The sequence below is a fragment of the Cibotium barometz genome, chromosome 53 (genome assembly GCF_041138505.1).
Source record: "Cibotium barometz isolate CiBa-2024 chromosome 53, ASM4113850v1, whole genome shotgun sequence".
NCBI classification, from domain to species: domain Eukaryota; kingdom Viridiplantae; phylum Streptophyta; class Polypodiopsida; order Cyatheales; family Cibotiaceae; genus Cibotium; species Cibotium barometz.
In genome coordinates, this window is record NC_141098.1 from 16,952,934 (window position 1) to 16,973,496 (window position 20,563).

General features: G+C 44.9%; 1 protein-coding gene across 2 annotated transcripts in view; it reads right to left on the reverse strand.

Annotated features, from left to right (window-relative positions):
- Positions 1-20,563, reverse strand: part of LOC147608367 (Ubiquitin-like superfamily protein) — a 47,651-nt gene that overhangs the window by 1,435 nt on the left and 25,653 nt on the right. The window lies entirely within an intron of this gene.

The window sequence follows — 20,563 nt, forward strand, 5'->3', positions numbered from 1 at the left end:
GGCCTGGAGAATGCATCAAATTAAAAAATAGTAGTGCATAGCCATGTGGCATGAAGGAGAAGGATGGAAAGATGGATGAATGGCAGAAGATGTATGCAAAACAAACAAGTTGTTTTAGTTTAAGATAAGATAAAGTCGCAAAGTATTCAGAAACATTCTGACGAACAGAACGCTCTGTGGAAAGAAATGTGTCCTTTTTGAAGAGTTTTTTAAGAACAAGACCCATGATTGGCTACTAAATAATGGCACACTTTAAAGACCCATAACGGATAATAAGTTCCACCACAGGATCCTTCTTAGCTGCCATGCCAAATTGAATTAGCAGCCACATGTGATGACCCCGAGTATGCTACTAGGGCTCAAATAAGTGGCACGAGAGTGCTATGCATGACCATACCCTCTTTATCATTTGACACCACCACAGCAGGCCATGATCAATTGTCAAGGGGCATAGCAGAAATATATCCAGTAGTGGCAAGCTCAGTTGGGGGTTATAGAATGGGCCTTGCAATAGTTTAGTAATCTCACGATCTCATTACTCCATCTGGTGGTTCAAACACCTTTGTACTCATGATCTCTGTAATTTGTAATTAATTATTATATATATAAGTCCTTATATCTATCTATGTACACACATGCACGCACTACACGTGTGTGCATGTGTGTCTAAACACATGCATACGTACACACATGCACACACTATACATGTGCGTGCGTGCGTGCGTGTGAGTGGATCGGTAACCCGGACCGGATTGATGCCTTTATGTCGGAAATATTAGAGATCTTTTGGAAATCAAAACACCATAAGAAAGCACTCGGGCTATTGTCAATGGCAAAGCTATGTACTCCCCATATGCATGGTGGAATGATCATCCTCAACATACATATACATGTCCTTGCATAGAAAATTACTCTGTTGTCAGATTTTGCAGCGCAGCGGTAGCCTTGATCACGGATGCTAGTGGCCATGCGGGCTTTGGTGACTAGACTACTACGCACTGGGAGGTGGTGTGTCATGACCCTGTGAAAATGGAACAGCACAAGTGTAGGCATGGTGGTTGCTGAGCAAAATAAATATTAAATGATTCATATTTGGGGTGCCCGGACAAAGGGAATGATGTGTGGACATCTTCAGGTGTGAAGGGGGACCAAGAACATTAATATTTTTAATGTTCTAACCATGGGTGGCCCCTAGGCCTAAGTGGCCCTTAGGAACTTTAATAAACATGAAAGTAAGGGCCTTAGGATATTTTTGGAGGGAGGAAACTCCACTTTTGGTACACGCCTCTCTCATCTCTCTCTCTCTCTCTCGCTTTTGGGGAAGCGTGCAAGCTACGTGCAGGGAAGGGAGGAGAAAGACTATCGACTGGTTGCATAGTGGACTGCTGGATAGGCCGTACAGAGACAGGCCATACAGAGCACGTGGAAAACAGGCTGTACAGTCAGGCGGCTGCAGTTCTAGTGCAAGTAGGTACAGTCGACAGCTGCAGGTACAGTCGGCTGGATTTGCTACAAGTACAGGCGGCACTGGCAGGTACGGACAGCAAGTACAATCCGTACTGTTGGCTGCTGTGCGACCGCAGGTACGGAGTTACTGCGCACAGGCTAGTTTAGGCGATGCTGGCAGAGTACAGACAGCAGCAGGTACAGCCGGCTTCCGTACTGTTCAGTCCTGCAGATTGCAGGTGGTGCATCTCCAGCTGCTGCAGGCGGTGCTTTATCAGAGCATAGTTGGTACATCAATCAGGTGGTTGCAGGGAAGAGAGTACAGACAGTCTTTGTCAAGTACAGACTGGTACGATCAGTCCCACGGGTGCAAAACCTCGCATTGATTTGGTAAGCTCAGAACTTGTTCATCTTTCTATCTTTCCATTGGCTTATGTCTGCTGCAGAGTTGTGTTATCTAGCCCCTTGTGAGAGGAGGGGTATGGCAGTTTGAAAGGGTGGAAACAGAGACTGGACAGTGGATGTATATTTAAACTGAGTTGCGGAACCATGTTCATGGAATATGCCAGATGTGTGCTCAAGGCTGCCCTGCTGAATTGTCTTGGTTGATCAGAGGAAAGCACAGTGTGTTGCTTTTGTGGGTCACAGATCTGTGTGTGAATCCTCTGTGCTAAGAGGTCTTGAGGGCTGCCAGATTGGTCATACAGGTTTATTCTCCTGGCTGGCTTTGTTGTACTCAGTTTTACATCTCATTGAATTTGAATAAAGAAATACCGAAGGGGGCGCCAAGCTTTGGGGCCAACAGGTGTCGATTTCATTTCAGTTTTGGGGCATTCTAGCTCCAATTAATTTTGTTATTTATTTGGACTACAAGTGGCATAGCCGCGACATGGTGCAAGGGAATTCGCTGAGGCTGTGGCGTGTAGACTGAGACAGTGTTGCACCTTTGGACCTGACCACATTCCAAACTACTCTTGGACAGGGTTTCAGCTTGCTTGCACATTAGATTTCCCGCACACTTTTTTGGGAAACAATTCTGGATATTTGGAGTGCTGACAGTTGCGCTCCAGCCTTATGCTGCATTCTTCTCCTGGGAACGGTTCTAGGCTCTATGGACAATTTGGAGCAGCCAGAACCGATTCATGTTCCGACAACATATGTCAGACACCTCCTCCTTCTAGCTTTCCTTGAGGCAGACACTGCATTGTTGTTATGCGAGCCACGATGTTGATTTGCAGACTTTCTCACTTTTCTTTGACTGTTTCTGAGGAACTCTAGTATGGGTTCTTTTCGGACTCGCCATTGTACAATGCATATTCCTTTGTGGATTTTCACCTCTCACTAAAGTTTCCCAATAGTAATATATCATTACTAAAAAAAGTGGGTGGATCGGTAACTCTATGCGATTGGAAAGTCTGCACTAGTCCTCTTTGTTTGCAGAACTGCTAGCTATGCAAGAGCCACATAAAGCATGCTTTTTAGCATCCTTGGGTATACGCACGCTTCATGATGTTGTGGATGATACAGGAAATGTGCTATCCTTTCCACATGCATGCACTAAACATAACTTGGGTCTACATCATAGATTGATTTGGAGGAAGATTAAAAGGTTATTGTAGCCATGTGAACCATTTTCTCCATTGGTTGAAAATGACAGGCTGCATGACTGGAAAATGAAAGGGCAAACCGACAATACTCAAGAATTACATTTGGATAAGATAACTGTAGCTAGCATGTATAATCAATTGCTTCCACCACCTTGGATTCACGCACATGGCAACACTCTATGGGGTATGCAAAAGAGTGAAAGATAGTGGAAAGAACACCTCCAAGGTATATAGAAAAGTAAGCTGGCCTTAAAACAAAGATTGTTTCTTTGTACGTACAGCTGTACATTCTGTAAGATACCCGCCCATCAAGTACAACTGCACATCCGGTAAGATACCACCCCATCCCGTCACCACGGATAAGAAGGCAACCCACTCGGTAAGATCAATCCCAACCCATTGTGAGAGCTATCTCATCGGTGCCTCTTCTGGACGATCCGATTTATAAGCGATCTCCACAAGGTTGGGAGTCCTACCTATATGTCAAAAGATCTCATTTTCGTTTCTAGTCTCTTGGAAGGAAACACCTGATTTATCAGGTCCACCTAACCACCCGCTTCCCAGTGACTAGAATTGTTCATCTATGAGGTTTTTCCTAAGTTACTAAGCACATTGTTTTCACTGATGCAAGTTACAACACAATTCATTTATTCATTCTTGTGCACAGGTTCCTCTATCCCTTAATGAATAGATACTTTTCCAATCAAGTCATTCCACACACAGAAAGAAATTTATCATAAAAACAACCATAATTTCAAGCCCTTGGTGTTCCGAGTTACATCCATCTCCAATCTCTCGGCTCACCGAGCAAGTTTACAACCATCGTGGCGAAAAATCACTCGCATAGTAGAACGAAGTGTCCCCTTCACCCTCTTCTTGCTATGAAAGATCATTCCACGTCAGACTTATAATTACTAGAAAGAGCCCTCGCTCCATCCCGTGGTGGATTACCCAGCGAAGACAGTTGCCCCGATCTCTTAGAGTCGGTTGCCTTGGGTGGGGAGTACCCAGTTACTCGGGACCGATCACTAAACAAATCACATCGGAATGGTTGCCCCATATCGATCTCGTCAAAATGGTTATCCAACGGAAAGTTCCCGAGTTCACAAATTCATCATCATTATTCACATTTTGAGACTATGTTTGTCAACATCTTTATAAAACCAAAATAAAGAATCCCATATAAGACAGTCACCTTTCTATAAGAAGAGTCACTTCTCTATAACATGGAGTTAACAATCCTAATTTTAATCAATGGCTAACAATTAAGATCTTGTCCTAGTACAATGGCATTCCCAAGACAAATCCTAGGCCTTGGGAAATCACATAGACTTAGGTATAAATTAACCCCTAGAAGGAATCAAGTTCTATCTTGTGATGGACAGGCCAACTATGGACAGTTAGGCATGACCCAACACGATTAACCAGGGTGAAAAATCTCATTTTGTAACATTTCATCAATCAACTCAAGTTCTCACCAAAAAAATCACTTAGCTTACTTTTCAAAAACAAAACCAATTTAAACTATTATCCCAAGTAGGATACTAAAAAGATTTTGAATTAAGATTGACTTACTTGCAGTTCTAAATAAAAATGAAGATGGCTACCCTAAATACAAGTAGCAGCCGATAATCTACATTCACATTGTATGTTGCTTGGACATAGTTTACCTTTTTCTTCGTCTTTTCACATCACCCATCTCGTACATACACAAGTAATCTTCAATTCTCCTCTTCTTAGTTCTCCTACCAAGTAGTGGTTGTCGCCTATCCCTCCATATGTTGACTCTCCACCGATCACCAAGAATATAGGACCTGGAGGGTCAACGAATTAGTCAAGAAACTCATAGTAATGTTGTTGGAACATTCGAGTGTCTTGAGAGTTGAAGTGATCCACAGTTTGATTCATCCAGAGAGGGGCACTTGAAACTCCTGTCTTTTGAGATAGTCTGCCATGAATTCCCCTCATGTAGGTGTGCCAGAGACTCTCTGAAGTGGGCAAGCATGCAACGAGAAGGTAACGTGTGACAACTACCACGAGCGTTAATTTCTCACAGCACCTCCATGAGAGTAGCAATCTAGGAAAAGATGAAGAAGCCATTATTATTGAGAGCTGCTGCAACGATATGCGCACACACACAGAGAGCTCGAATAGAAAACATGAGGGAGAGCATGCTGCTGGAAACGTACTTGATAATGTTGTAATGAAAGTACTAAAAGCCTAGGACTAAGTGCCCAACACAAGAGTGTGTTCACACGAGGAAAAAACCTATGTCAAACCATAGTAGGGAAAAATGCCCGTGAGTAACCTCGGTTCACACCTGAACTAGCCAGGAGTGGGTGGGTGGACATGACAACAAACCCCCCTCAAGTAAACGGTGTGAACGGGTAGCAGGGTGATAAAGCTGTGAATGCTACCTTGCACTGTGCTCCACAGCAAGAGTGATCAAGAGGGATCACGGTGGCAAAGATGAACTACAGTGCCAATGGGAAAAGCAAGTACTATATGACGGGGAAGATGAAAAACCCCAATGTCATAGTGCTAAAGCTAGAGCACAGTAGTACATAAACGCATCACCTGAAATGCATGTCAAAGATCATGAGGACATCAACTGCATCAAATCAAGAAGCATCACATAAGCTGCAATAGGAGAAGGTGTGTTATAAAATCCTCAAGTAAGAAAAAGTAAATATAATACCTCCTCAAGGTAAGCATCTAAATGCCAAACTGAACTGCATGTAATACAGATCAATGACAACAAGAGAGCAAAGCATAGCTCTATAACGGCACCAGCGATAAGCATAAGAAGATGTAGCAAATATACACACGTGTAAAGGCAACAGGATGCAATCTGTTCCAAAACATCTTTTGAAATTTGACTTGGTAGCATAAGGATCTTTCATCAAAGTGAAATTCATATGGTAACCCATAGAAACTACATGGCTCAGGGGTCTCCAAGATAATGCATCTACTACCTTGTTGTCTTTTGACGTTCATAGGCCACATCATGGCCTTCTTGATTCAAGACTACTCCAATGCAATCTCATCATGTTCAACCACAAAAAGGTCTAGAATAACCAACATTGATCCTTTGCTAGCATAAAGTTTCAATGCTTCAAAGGATTCTATTTCAACTTTGGTCCACAAAGATCCCATGGCTTTCTTTGTCAAAACTTGCAATGGTCTAGTATCCGCTGCAAACCACTTGATGAACTTCGTGGCATGACGTCAAGCTAATGATCTTCCGGTCTCTCTATCTTCTTGCTTGACCTCAAGAGGCTACATCACAGAGAGCAAGCCTAGGGATAGCCTCCCTGTCTCCTCCACGAGAAGTGGAACTGGTAGCTCTAGATTCTTCTCCAATGGTGACTCCTTTGGCCCGAAGATAGACTTTAGCAACTTCAACTCCTTCGACTTCGACGACTCTGTCTTTGATAAAATCTTCAAACAATTGAGCCCTTCTTTGGTCATGTTCTCTCTTGGTTCTCCAAGCAAGGAATTCTTCGTCTCTGAGAAGTCGTCTGATCTGCTAAAAGTCATCGTACTCTTCTGATGACATGGCCACGGTCCCATGAGTAATGGATCGATGACCCTGGTTCCATCCTGAAGTCCTGGATCAGCCTCATAATTGTTCTCTTCATTAGGCCCTTGGTTTCCCTCATCTCTTGAAATGACTCTGTCACCCCAAGAAAGTTTCTTCAAGAGAAATCATACTCTAATAACACTATAAGCCCAGTGGGGCGTGCCGTGACAGATTCAACCACGTGTCCAAGATATAATGATAGAGAGAAAGGGGGGAGAGAGAAGGGAATAGGGAACTTACACAGTACACCACACTGAGTAGGAAACAGGCCCCGCTCCCTTTCAAGAAATTATTCACGAACAATCCACAGGCACGCTGGCCAAGATCAATACAACAATGAATACAAAAGAAAACATATATACCGATGTAAAATCCCCGAGTTGAAGTCGGTGTCGAGGCGGCACGAGATCTCTGATGTCGAGCACACCATGGGGATGATCCACAAGAATCTCTCACCGGGTTAGTACCACATCCAATATCCGAGTCCAAGTCCAGATCCAAGTCCAGATCCAAATCCAAGTCCAAGTTCAAGTCCAGATCCAAATGTGAGTCCAGGTCCAGATCCAAATCCAAATCCAAGTCTAGATCCGAGTTCAAGTTCCAGGTCCAAATCCAAATCCAAGTCTAGATTCTAGTCCAAGTTCAAGTCCAAGAATCACTCGCTCATCCCATGAGTAATCTCCACAACTCTTACAGCCTTGTCGATGAAGAGAACCATGGAAAAGCTCGTTCTGGCAAGACAACTGATATACAACCTGTTTTAATGGTTTTCGGGAGATAAAAACCTCCAAAAAGTAGTTTTTAGGATTTCTGGAGCAGTTTTAGGGTTTTTGATATTATCAGTCCGTGTAGCTCTGCACATGTCCGCACAGCTCCATACACGCATCCGTATCACCCATGCATATGCCCATACAAGTCTAGGGCTGACCGTACATTTGAAAAGCAAGTTGGAAAAGGTGTCGATGGGCAAAGAAGAAGCTCTCCATGATCATAATGATGCTCGCGCAAAAACTAAGGATTCTGTTTGGTTGAATTTCCAAAGTGCTTTGGGATGGCATAATTATGTTCTCATCATCAGCTTTACTTCTTCAGCCTTGTTCCTCTGACAAGCTAAGCATTGTGTCAATCCCAATCAAAAGAAACTCCTTCGTAGAACATTCAATATCATCACATATCTTGGATATTTGGCTGATGGTGCATGATGAGCTTCATATGTGATTCGATCTTTTTAACTCTTTAATGTTTGGCATACGCATCTTTAGTTGATAGAATAAACATCCATCACTAAGAGTATATTTTTTTATTATTCTCCTCCCTTTTTTAGAGTGAGTTGTTTAGGCCATGAGTTCTAAAATATGCCCAAATTTTTATCTAAGGCTATTTTGTCCTTCACTTCCATAAGCAAAGGTTACCTGGCATAGAGAACGCAACCACAAAGGACTTTCTACCCAATGCATCAACAACTACATTATCTTTGCCTTGTCTATATTTGACTTCAAAATCTAATTTTGATAAGACCTCTATCTAGCGCCTTTACCTCATGTTGAGATCTAGCTGGGTAAAAATCAACTTTAAGCTCTTATGGTCTGTAGTAAGCATGAATTTCTTGCCTAGTAGGTAGTGTCACCATAGCTTAAGGGCATGAACTACGACCAAAAGTTCTAGATTATGAGTAGCTTAGTTTCTCTCATAATCCTTGAGTTTCCTTGAACTCTAAGCTATTGGTTTTCCTCTTGTGAGAGGACTCCACCGATAGCCAATCCACTAGCATCAATGACTACTTCAAAATTTGTATCAAAATTCGGTAGTTAAAGGATGGGTGCAATTGTGAGAGCCACCTTGTCGAAGCTTTGTTGATGCTCCTTAGTCCAAACTACTTTAGCATTCTTTTTAAGTAGCTTGGTTAAAGGTGTAGCTCTGAATAAAGATACGGATCACTCTGTAATACTAAGAAATCCTCGGATTTCCTTGACCTTGGTCGGTTGAGGCCGTCCCACTATATCTTGTACCTTTGTTGGTCTCTGGAAACAATGAATCCCAGATATTCAATTTTGTCTGCAAAGAACGTACACTTACTCTTTTCACCAAAGAGTTGGTGCTCCCTTAGGATCTCTAAAACTTCTCTAACTTGGGCTTCGTGCTCTTTCTCATCCTTAGAGTAGATAAGAATATCATCAAAGAACACCAAGACATGATTATCTAGCTGCTTCCTGAATATATCTTGCATGAGTCTATTGATTGTTGGGACATTATTCAACCCAATTGGTATCACGGTGTATTCATAATGCATGTATCTTAAGCTGAATGTTGACTTTGGGATATCTTCCTCCGTGACGCTAGTCTGATAGTTACCAGAGTTCAAATCAATCTTTGTGAAGACTGTCTCTGTGAAGCCAATCTAGGAAGTTCATCAATCCTAGAAAAGGATACTTGTTTTTCACAGTGAGTTGATTTAGACCCCTACAGTCAAAACATAACCGTACGCTTCCATCACTCTTCTTCTAAAATAGGATCCCTAAGGTGATACACTCGTCCTGATGAATCCTTGCTTGTTCTTTGAGTTCTATGCGCTCAGGCACTGACATTTTGTATGCCCATTAGCCACTGCTTGTGCTCCTTGAATAAGCCCTATCTCATGGTCAATTTTCCCCATGCGGACGGTATCTAGATAAGCTCTTCTAGGAAGGGATTCTCAAACTCATGTTGTCAGTCTGGATCCCTCTTCTTAATATCATCATTGCCTTCGATGAGTTCAACTACAAAACCCCTTTGATTTTCCTAAGGTCCTTTTTAAATTTGCCTATTTTTATTAACTGTGACTTGGGTCTGCCAATTCTCCCTGAGGTTACTACTTGAGACTTTTCCAGTCTCACAATTGAGGTTGCCATTATTTGCTTCTAACCAATCCATGCCAAGATTACCTAACAATGTCACATGAAATGTAGTCTTGGGTTGGTTTTCTGATTACCTCTAAGGCCTTACCCTCTATGAGAACTCCGAAAGTATAAAGTATTTAGAAACGCCAAATTTTCTAAAACTAGGGGCATGTATATTTCAGCATCTAGGTTCCTAATTCTACTTGCATTGATGAGTAGACGAGGACAGTAAAAATTCCATTCTAGTCACTGATGATGGTTGGTAATGGTCCAAGAAGTATTTTCCCAGGCCTTTCGTCAACAATTAGTCTAACTACCAAATGGTTAAATAGTCCCTTTAAACTATACCAATTCGGTCTCATCGACGCTAGTACAAGACCATACTCATCAATTCGAAACAATAAATTTAAGAGTCCTTACTCCCACAAACCACAACTCTGATACCACCTGTAAGATATCCGTCGCCCATCCTGTCGCCAGGGATAGAGAGGCACCCCACTTGGTAAGATCAATCCCAATCCATTGTGAGAGCTATCTCATCGATGCCTCTTCTGGATGATCCAATTTATAAGTAATTTCCACAAAGTTGAGGATTCTACCTAATATGTCAAAGGATCTCATTTTGGTTTCTAGTCTCTTATAAGGAAACACTGGACTCATCAAGTCCACCAAACCACCCGCTTCCCAATGACTAGAACCGTTCATTTATTATGAGGTTTTTCCTAAGTTACTAAGCACATTGTTTTCACTGATGCAAGTTACAATACAATTCATTTTGGTTTCTAGTCTCTTGTAAGAAAGCACCCAACTCATTGTTTTCATTGATGCAAGTTACAACACAATTCATTTATTCATTCTTGTGCACAGGTTTCTTTATCCCTTAATGAATACATTCTTTTCCAATCAAGTCATTTCACACACGAAACGAAATTCATCATAAAAACAATCATAATTTCAAGCCATACGTATCTCGAGTTACATCCATCTCCAATCCCGAGTTACATCCATCTTCCATCCCTTGGCTCACCAAGTCACAAAACAATCTAGAGTTTACAACTGTCGTGGCGAAAAATCACTCGCATAGTAGAACGAGAAATGTCCCTTCACCCTCTTCTTACTATGGAAGACCTTTCCAGCTCAGGCTTGTAACTACTAGAAAGAACCCTTGTCCCGCTCCGTGCTTGGTTACCTAACCAAGACAGTTGTCTCGATCTCTGAGTATTTCTAGAGTCAGTTATCCTGGGTAGGGAGTACCTGGTTGCTCTAGACCGATCACTAAACAGATCACATCGGAATGGTTGCCCCATACCGATCTCATCGGAATGGTAGTTCACAAATTCATCATTCACATTTTGAAACCATGTTTGTCAACATCTTCATAAAACCAAAATAAAGAATCCCATATAAGATAATCACCTTTCTATAAGAACGGTCACTTCTCTATAATATGCAGTAAAAAATCCTAATTTTAATCAATGGCTAATAATGGCATTCCCGAGCAAAATCCTAGCACTTAGGAAATCACAAAGACTTAGATACAAATTAATCCCTAGAAATCAAGTTCTATCCTGTGATAGACACGTGAACTATAGCCAACTTGATCACAACCCAAAATGATTAACCAAGGTAAAAAATCTCATTTTGTATCATTTCATCAATCAACTCAACTCCTCACCAAAAAAATCACTTAGCTTACTTTTCAAAAACAAAACTAGTTTAAACTATGCTCCCAAGTAGGAAACTAATAAGATTTTGAATTAAGATCGACTTACTTGCAGTTCTGAATAGAAATGAAGATAGCTAACATGAATACAAGTACTAGCTGATAATCTACATTCACATTGTATGTTGCCTGGGCGTAGTCTACCTTTTTCTGATCACCCCATCTCGTACTTGTACTAGTAATTATCAATTCTCTTCTTCTTAGTTATCCTACCAGGTAGTAGTCGTTGCCTATCCCTCCATATGATGACTCTGTACGGATCACCAAGAATATAAGACCTTGAGGGTCAACGAAATAGTCAAGAAACTCATAGAAATGTTGTTGAAATGTTCGAGTGTCTTGAGGGTTGAAGTGATCCACAGTCTCATTCATCCAAAGAGGCACACTTGAAACTACTACCTTTTGAGACAGCTTGCCAGGAAGTTGGCTCATGTGGGTGTGCCAAAGACTCTCTGAAGTGGGCATGTGCGCGACGAGAAGGCAACGCGTGACAACTACCACGAGCGTAAATTTCTCACACCACCTCCATGAGAGTGGCAACCTAGGAAAAGATGAAGAAGACATTATTATTGAGAGCTACTACAGTGATACGAATTGCAGCTCGTGAGGGAGAGGGAGAGAAACAAAACCCAATAGAGAGAAATGTGGGGGGGAGAGAGAGGGAGGAGAGAGCGAGAAGGAGAATGAGTTAGGGTGGGGGAGAGGGAGTGAGAGGGCTGGTGAGGGGGAGACTGTGAGTGTGAGAAGGCGGGTGAAGGAATGGGTGGAGAGGGAGCGAGAGTGAGGTGGTTAGGGGGTGGTTGGGGAGGAAGCCAGAGAGAGAAAGGAGCAGCGAGGAAGAGTGCGTGAGAGGGAAAGAGAGCGAAAGTGGGAGAGGGAGTGAGAGGCTGCTACGAGGCGTTGACAGAACGTTGAGTGAGAGAGGGGGACAGACCGCGAGGGACTAACGAGAGGGTGAGTGAGAGAGACGGTGAAAGAGTTGGAGGGGGTCTCACCAGAGGGAAGGGAGCCGCGGGGGGCGGGGTTTGCGTGTTGTTGCCACTACGAGGAGAGGGGGGGTTTTAAGTAGGAGGGTTGCTACACGTGTGCGTGTCACGTGAGTGACAAAGAGAGAGAGGAGAAGTCAACCGCTCAATGGCATGGCTGGTCGGTGGAAAGGAAGACAAACTGAAGACGGACTATCTGCGCAGCTGGTCAGTGGGAGAGTGGGAGAAGAGACAAAAGATGGTGCATGCTTGGCTGCTGGTGGGAGAAGAGACAAGCGAGACAGCATGGGTGGTGGAGAAAAACAACGAGAAGAATAGGGGGGGAGGGGGCGAGGGGGAGAGGCAGCCTCCTCCATTCTTTAAAAAATGATATTTATATATACAAAGGTGGGGAGGAGGAAAGGTTCACACGCACAAGCCAGAAATTTGGGGATTTTACACATCCCCTTGTCATGCATATGCAAGAGGATATATATATTATTCGGTTCAGTTTTGTACAGCGAATGCAGGCTGCGATACATGACTATGGCAGATGGTATATGGGCGAGAATAGAAGACAAGTAGAACAAGCGAAAATTGCAATGCAAGAGTACATTGAAATTAGCCAGCTTAGAGAGCTGAATAAAGATTGCGGATGCTTTTGCCAATAATACTTTTCCTGCATGTTTGTTGCCCCTCTACCACTTTCGAGGGAGGCTCTTGATGCGCGAGAACTTTTCTTACAACAAGTTATGCCTATCATCACACAGCAAGAGGCTAACAACATGGATGAGCCCTTCACAGATGGAGAATTGGATGATGCTATAAAAGGTCTAGGCAAATGGAAGTCTCGAGGCTAGGATGGCTTGACTGTGGAGTTCTTTCAAATGTTTTGAAATATTTTGAAATCCCCAATTTTACTTGTGGTAAATCAATGTTGGAATGTTGGACAATTGCCATGCTCATGGAAAGAAGGTTTGCTGAAATTGTTGCCCAAAAAACAACTCATTGAAACTATATCGGATTGGTGTCCCATCTCCTTAATGCCTATCATATATAAATTTGTCACCAAGATGCTTGTTAATAGAATAAAGCGTGTCCTACATGCACGTTTACATCAAGTGCAATATGGATTTGTCCCTAGAAGACAAATCACTGACAATATAGCAAATGCATACATAGGCATTGAATATGCCAAGTATATGCAACAGGATGTTCTTATCATGCAAGTAGACATAGCCAAGGGGTTTGACACAATGCATTGGGACTTTATAGCTCAGGTAATGGATAGAATGGGCTTTGGGCCTAGAATAGAAAAATGTAGATGGTACATTTGTGGAGTAGGCATATGCTCATGACTCTCTCTTTTCCCAAGAATACGGAGATTGATGTAACGGCTCTCATGAAAGCACTGTCCCTCTATGGTTTGGCTACAGGATTGCATGTGAATTTTGAAAATCCAAGTTGCTTCCCTTGAAAAATTATGATTGGCATCAGATTTTGTGGCTGGGTCACATCTTGCCACCTAATGAGATAGGCACGCATCTAGGTTACCCCATTGGTTGGGAGTTGTCTTTGAAGGATGAGACTCAATGGGTGATGGGCAAATTGCACTTGAAAAATGAATATTGAAAATTATCTACATGGCCTCTACATGTGCAATTGCAGATAGTACACTCAATAATAATGCCATACGCGCAGTTTTATCTTTTGCTACTACCTTGGTCGCATAAACAAATTGATAATTTCATGTCTAAAGCAATGGAATACCTATGGAAAACCAAAGCGGATAAAAAAGGGCTACGTTTCTTAAGGCAAGAGCTCACATGTTTGCCCAAATGCATGGTGGGCTCAATGTCCTTAATATTCATTATCATATACTTGCAAGGCCGGCCACTCTTCTACTTGGTTTTATAGAGCAAGTCAAGCCATGGGCACACATATTGGGAGCTATGTGCACTAACATGCCTACAAATGCATATGAGCATTGGATTATCAATTATGATTCCGGGCTCATCATATGCGACTGCTCTTATTCAAGATTGGCAAGCTATACTATGTCATCTACGATGGCCTAGCAGGCCTCCGAATCAGGGTAACTCAATGTTGGTACGTGACAGTGTGAATGAAAATGGTCGTGTTTTCACCTTTCCACGAGCCGTCGCGCAATGTAATTTGGAGATGCATCATAGGCCAATCTGGAGAGTCATTTCAGAAATGATGCACCATTTTAGCCAGTCCCAATGCTTGAGGCAGAGAGACTTCGAGATTGGCGTTTTAATAGGCAGCTTCCAGGATATACTCATGTGCCTTTTTACCAATTATCTGCGGCCAAGACTTACAGGATGCTCTTACCGCCTTGAGGATCATGCAAATCGCCTCTAGCATATGTCAAAATCTCTTGCTTGGTGGAAAGCTGCATTGAAAAGAATTTGGAAGAGCAGATTGTCTCTTAAGCAACAACTGTTTCTATGGAGATCTCAAGTTGAGGTATTCCCAGTGAGAACTCTTTAGGCATGGAGGCATATTGCCACTGCATCTTGTAGGCGGTGTTCCCATCCTAGAGAGACGGTGCCTCACCTTCTTTGGTATTGCTTTCACTCTTGGGGTTTTCTTGATGATTGTTCGGACACTTCCGGGCTCATTTTCCTGAGAGGCATTTCAAGCGAATGTTTCGGCTTTTTGGCTCCCTTTCTCCTCCACTACCAGCTTATACAGACTTCCTTGACTGGACTAGATTTTGGGCATTGTGCACCATCTGCCATGCTTGGAATTAGCTGCTCTTCTCTGGAGATTCTATTCAGCTCTTTGCTTACTTCCAGAGAGTCCTTTTACAATCCATAGTTGTATGCGGGACGCGTACCGCACCACAGGGACACAAAGACTGGTACGAAACGAAATGGAGGTACGGTACGAGATTCGAGACGTTTTTTTTTCCATGACACTTTTGCTAAACGTTTCGTACAGTTTCGTACCTGACCGGTACGGTACGATAAAAAAAAGATGATTTTTTCTCGTTTTTTTTTGGTGTTGTGCTCGATGCCCTTTCCCCACCCGCCCTTTGCTCGTTGTTTTTTCGCTGGTGTAGGCCGGCCGCCCTGTTCTGCCCTTACCACCCATCCTTTGCTCGTTGTGTTTTCGCTGCTATAGGCCGGTCGTCCTGTTGCCTTTACCACCCACCCTTTGCTCAAGCCCCCAAGGCAGCAAGGCAGCCCGCTTGGACCCCATCTCTCTCTCTCTCTCAAGCTTTCTAGGGCCTACTACCTAGGCTCTCCTCCCCTCTCTCATCAGCTCAAGATCCATTACATGCTCCACCGCCATCGAGCTACCTTTCCACGTGATATAGCTGAGGGAGACCTCTCGGCCATACTCGTCAGCCCCATGCTTGACATTTTGGAGAGTGGTATACCATCTACTCGGAGCTCATGTTACTCCCATGTTTTTATGTTCTTAGTATTCCATGATGAGTTTCCATGGACAGTTTTGTATCACCCCAGTGAGATAGCTATATTTATGTTTTCTTTCTGTTTTATGTTCCATTCCATGATGAGATATGCAATGGACATTATTGTATCATTTTGGTCTCATAGGCCCATTGGATCTTTAGTAGACGCTTAATATGTCTTTCTTTCTTTCTTTTCTCAAGCTCTCTATATCTACTACCTAGGCTCTGTACCCCTTTCCACCTTTCCGCCAGTTCGCCATTTTGGCTCTTCGCCCCAGTTCGCCATTTTGACTGCCCGCCATTTCGCCTCTGTACCCCTTTCCGCCTTTCCGCCAGTTCGCCATTTTGGCTCTTCGCCCCAGTTCGCCATTTTGACTGTGCCCGCCATTTCGCCATTTCGCCTCTGTACCCCTTTCCGCCTTTCCGCCAGTTCACCCTTGCTCAGGCCCCCAAGGCAGCAACATAACACTCTCTCTCTCCTCCCTGCCTGTGGGAAGGACTGCAGAGTGACCTGGAGGGATGGCCCCGAGTCTCCAAGAGAAACTCGAGGCCCTTGAGATGGCAATGAAGGCACTAATCAAGGAGAACAAGAAGACATCCGATTCCAACCTCAATGAGGTGGAAAACAAACTACATCGGCACATCATAGCTCTCGAAGCACGGGTCACGAACCTCGAACAAGAGAACATGGCACTCAAGGAGGAGGTGAGTGCATTGAAAGTGGAAATGGTAGCCATCAAGAATGCTGAGAAGGAAGAAGGGGAGATCAATGACAACACTCTCACGGCCATCAAAGACGAGATCTCCAAGGAGATCACAAAGGACATGGAGGGAAAGCTCGAAGCCAAGCAGTCAGGATGGGTCGAGGTGGTGAAGAAGAACATCCGTAAAGAAGTGAGGGAGGAGACTCAAAGGGAAGAACATCAAATCATTCACACCACCATTGAGGAGGAGAAGATGAGGCATGCCCGCCGCCTCAACATTCGAGTCACAGGTATAGCCGAGACACCCGACTCCACTCCCGAGAAAGATGGACAGCTTCTATGCATGAAGCTCGGCTACAAGGAAGAGCACCTCTCCCCTTCACCAAAGCATGGAGAGCCGGGAAAGACTCAACACGCAAGCGAGCCCTCATCCTACAGTTTGCAGGAGAGACGGAGAGGGTCACCTTTATGAGGAAGAGGGTCATACTACGAGGTTTAGAGGGAGCTCCTATTTTCTTGGATGATGATCTCACCAGGATGCAGCTTGAGCATAGGAGAACTTGCATGCCACGAGTCTCACACGCGAGGAGAGAAGGCAAGAAGGCCTTCTATCGAGATGGTCGGGTCATCATTGATGGCCGGCCCATGGATTAGCGGTTTGGGGCCTATGGGACACAGACCAGGCAACTGACAGAGATACACATGGCAGTATGGAACTGTAATGGTTCACTATGGGTGCAGCCTGGACGACTGGAGCATGTTATGGTGGGGAGAGACATCATGCTGCTGACAGAGACACATCAGAGCCCAGAGAGAGGGCTACCTCGAGTAGAGGGATTCCAGTGGGAGTCAGCATACAGGAGGACCACACGCCAGGGTACCTCGAGAGGGTCGGGGGGAGTAGCAGTCCTATTCAGACGGGGGCTACAGGGGAGACTGAGAGTGGTAGCACAGGATCCAGAGGCCAGATACATGTGGATCAGCTTACAGCTCTCACAGGACAGGGTTATATACATAGCTCTATGTTACTTTTCTCCATCAGGATCCTCCTATGTCATTACAGAGGACATGCCACAGGAGGAGGAGACAGGAGCCTCGCCATACACTTGTCTGTCAGAGGAGATTATGCATTATTCTACACTAGGGGAAGTATTTCTTACGGGCGACTTCAATGCCCACACACAGAGCAGACAGTGTGAGGTGTATGACTATGATGACATGGAGATCCTCCACCCTGTGGATCCAGAGGAGATAGGGGCTAGTCGGGCATCAGAGGACACTGGACCAGACAAAGGACATTATGGGGACCACTTACTAGAGTTGGGAGCCAGGCATCGTCTCGTTATTTATAACGGGATGTTACAGTGGCCGGGATCAGGAGGGCTGACATGCTTCCCACATGGGGGTCATACACGGACCGGAGGCACGGTGGTAGACTACATTATGGGGTCTGTGGAGGCATCACAGCTTGTCACCTCATTCTTCATTCCACCTCGTCCTATTGGGGCAGATCATACATACTTGGCATTTTCACTAGTCGGATCACCAGTATCACCAGTCCCCCACATACCGACGCCACACACTACCATCTACTTCACACATGACATGGCAGACATATACACTGGCAGAGTAGAGGATGGACTCCTACTCATGGATCCCCTGGCACCTATGGATACCATTACAGCCCAGCTGGCATCACTCCTACACACGGCTGCATTACAGAGCTTCCCACATCGTGTACACTCAGGAGAGCCTGCGAGACCTGGGACTATGCCCCAGAACAGATGGTATGATGACGAGTGCAGAGCCCTATACTCACGGCTCCGCATACAGAGAGCCTTGGGAGCCATCACAGAGCAGGAGTCGAGGAGAGAGATGAGGAGACTTACTCGCCGCAAAAGGCGGGCCTTCGCAGAGATACAGGAGCTAGAGATCTTTCATTTCTTCATGAGTAGAGATAGCCCTGTCTCATGGCGGCACTTCAGAGAGCCCCGGACCCCGACACCTATTGCAGACCCACAGACATGGCACACATATGCAGAAGCAGCCACCTATACCTCAGCCACAGGAGCCTCGACCTACCACAGCTAGCTTCTTTACCCACTCGATGGTACAGGAAGCTATCCGCCGCCTACAGCATGGACAGGCCGCCGACCATATGGGCCTGCAGGGTGAGCATCTCATATATGCAGTAGATTCTTTAGCTCCTTTTCTTGCACACCTGTTTAACAGGGCACTAGCAGAGGGTTTGCCTGCGGAGTGGACGATGCACACCATTGTGCCGATTCACAAAACAGGGGATATGCTCGATCCGAGCAACTACAGGACGGTTATGGTTGGCCACGTGCTGGCCAAACTCTATGGTGCAGTGCTGGAGCATGAGCTTAGCTTATATGCTGAGCGAGCAGGTTTACGCTCATCAGAGCAGGCAGGCTTCAGGAGAGCTTTCTCTACCACTGACCAGGTATTCACTTTGAGATGTATGATTGATCAGGCCAGAGTGAGGAAGAGAAAGCTCTATTGCTGCTTTGTGGATTTCCGCAAGGCATTTGACACAGTACCACGAGAGAGGCTCTTTCAGCGCCTACAGTCTCTTGGCATACCAGGAGATATGACATGGGGCATCTATGCATTATATGAGCAGGTTTTTGGGCGAGTCAGATGTCCAGGAGGTATGTCCGAGACTATTGCTAGCACCATTGGTGTGAAGCAAGGATGCCCACTTTCCCCCACACTATTTGGGTTATACATTGATGAGGTGGCTGACTTCATTACACGGGGAGGCGGAGATGGAGTTGATTTAGCAGGTACCTCAGTACATATTATGCTCTATGCTGATGATATTGTATTAGTGTCTGAGTCTCCAGGTGGTCTACAGCAGCATCTACATGCACTCGATGATTTCTGCACACAGAGGGGTCTTACTGTGAACCTTGGGAAAACCAAGGTTATGGTCTTTCATACATCGAGACAGGGCAGGAGTCAGCTGACATTCACTCTCGCAGGATGCCAGGTGGAGGTGGTGACATCATACGTGTACCTAGGGGTTACCTTCTCTGCAGCAGCCACACGCTTCACCATGGGTTCAGCAGCCAGAGCTAGATTGACACGGGGATATGCAGCATTGGCTATGCTAGAGAGACAGTGCCACCAGGCGCATTTTCAGGAGCCCCGGACGAAGGGGTGGCTATTCGACACATTAGTCACACCGGCATTGATGTATGGAGCAGCGGTATGGGCGCCAGGCCTTGCTACCCATTGGTGGACACAGATAGAGAGACCACAGGCCCTCATGATGGCATGCATGATACGCAGCAAACCGTCAGTACCTCATGACATTATCCGAGCAGAGTTTGCTGCACCTCCTATGATGGTAGAGGCCATATTTCAGACTATATGCCTGCTAGACAGATTCAGAGAGATGCCACAGGACAGATTGTCATACAGAGCTTTTGAGGCATCTAGACAGCTGGCTGAGGCAGGAGACAGAGGATCATGGTATGCACAGGTCACACATTGGTTCTCACAGCATGGCCTAGACATGGATCATCTACCACCATTCCAGTATGACAGGAATGCACCACATATCCGTCTCTCTCATAGTGAGAGGAACAGAGTATTGAGACAGGATCTATGGCAGCTCTATACACGAGAGACATGGATATCGCCTACACAGCCTCTTCCACCGAAGATGCTATACTACAGAGATCACTTCATGAGTATCACTGATGATGGATTTATAGAGAGGCCTAGATACATGGAGAGCTTTTTACCACACGGCTCCCGAGTGGCTATTGGTCAGCTCAGAGTTTCATCACACCGATTGGAGATTGAGACTGGCAGAGCAGCACGGATCCCCCGAGAGGAGAGGGTATGCAGATTGTGCAGAGAGGAGGTGGAGAGTGAGGAGCATTATGTATGCAGATGCAGAGCATATACAGCCATCAGAGAGAGATATCCCATTTTATTCAGAGAGCCACATTCCCTACGCCAGATCTTTGAGACAGCAGACCAGCGCATACTGGGGAGATACATTCTAGACATACAGAGCCACAGAGAGACATTATTACAGGCTCAGACAGCTCCAGAGGGGGGGCGACAGACACAGATTACTACATTTTTTCAGAGATCCATCCCCCTCCCAACCTCTACACGGCAGGGAATTACTCTCCAGAGAGCAGAGACACTTAGAGCCCGCAGGAGACAGAGGACAC